Here is a 1,134-nt window from a genome sequence, read left to right as displayed (position 1 = left end):
ATATTTTTATGACTTTTTATGCCTTACTATACTATGACATTTTTATGACTTTTTATGCCTTACTATACTATGATATTTTTATGACTTTTTAGCCTTACTATACTATGACGTTTTTATGACTTTTTATGCATTACTATACTATAACGTTTTTATTATTTTTTATGCCTTACTATACTAAGTTGTTTTTATGATTTTTTATGCCTTACTATACTATGAATTTTTTTTTGCCTTTTTATGCCTTACTATACTGACGTTTTTATGACTTTTTATGCCTTACTGTAGTATGACGTTTTTGTACCTCACTATACTATGATATGTTTTCAATTATTATGCCTTACTGTACTATGATAGTTTTAACACGTTTCATGCTTTACTATACCATGAATTTCTTTTGTGCCTTTTTTTTATGACTTCCTATTCTCATGCTTTTGTCAGTTTCCTGGAAGCGAAAGCAGACAGACTGAGGTGAGGGGTGAAAAATGATTTTAATGAAAACAACAATGAGGAATGGGAAGGCTGGTGTCTGGTGAGGGCTTCAGTCTGGCAGAGGGGGGTTGAAGGCAGATGCAGATTTCAGATGGTGGTGTGGCTGGAGCCGAGGTGCGAAGATCTTCTAGCGAGGTGGTGTGACAGCCAGAGACTTGCTGGGTTTGGCTTGAGAGCAAAACCTAAAAATAAAAAATAAAAACTACAGTTGAGCACTGTTGAATCTTCCCAGGAGTTTAAGTGGACAAGACCAAGTTACCATAATGTAGAATAAACAATCTGGCGAGGAGTGGAGAGTCAGCTCAGGTGTTTGTACTGGAGGCTTGATGAAGTTGTGGCTGGAGCCGAGGTGCGAAGATCTTCTAGCGAGGTGGTGTGACAGCCAGAGACTTGCTGGGTTTGGCTTGAGAGCAAAACCTAAAAATAAAAAATAAAAACTACAGTTGAGCACTGTTGAATCTTCCCAGGAGTTTAAGTGGACAAGACCAAGTTACCATAATGTAGAATAAACAATCTGGCGAGGAGTGGAGAGTCAGCTCAGGTGTTTGTACTGGAGGCTTGATGAAGTTATGAGTCGCAGGTATGGAGATGAGCCAGGAGCCCTGAGAGGGAAGCCACGCCCACAAACATACACAGAGACATGACAGG

General features: G+C 39.1%; 1 long non-coding RNA gene across 1 annotated transcript; it reads right to left on the bottom strand.

Annotated features, from left to right (window-relative positions):
• Positions 1 to 466: 466 nt before the first annotated feature.
• LOC147819677 (uncharacterized) lies at positions 467 to 820 on the bottom strand. The gene is made up of 2 exons (XR_015436725.1): positions 746 to 820; positions 467 to 654 (listed from the first exon to the last, which is right to left on the bottom strand). It is a non-coding gene; the product is annotated as an uncharacterized LOC147819677 (long non-coding RNA).
• Between the last annotated feature and the right edge of the window lie 314 nt (positions 821 to 1,134).

Source organism: Seriola lalandi, unplaced genomic scaffold, assembly GCF_002814215.2.
Source record: "Seriola lalandi dorsalis isolate HSWRI2012SDOR001 ecotype SW California unplaced genomic scaffold, Sedor1 jcf7180002050754, whole genome shotgun sequence".
Lineage (NCBI taxonomy): Eukaryota > Metazoa > Chordata > Actinopteri > Carangiformes > Carangidae > Seriola > Seriola lalandi.
Note: the sequence above shows the minus strand (reverse complement) of the source record. Positions and strands in the feature narration are given on the sequence as shown.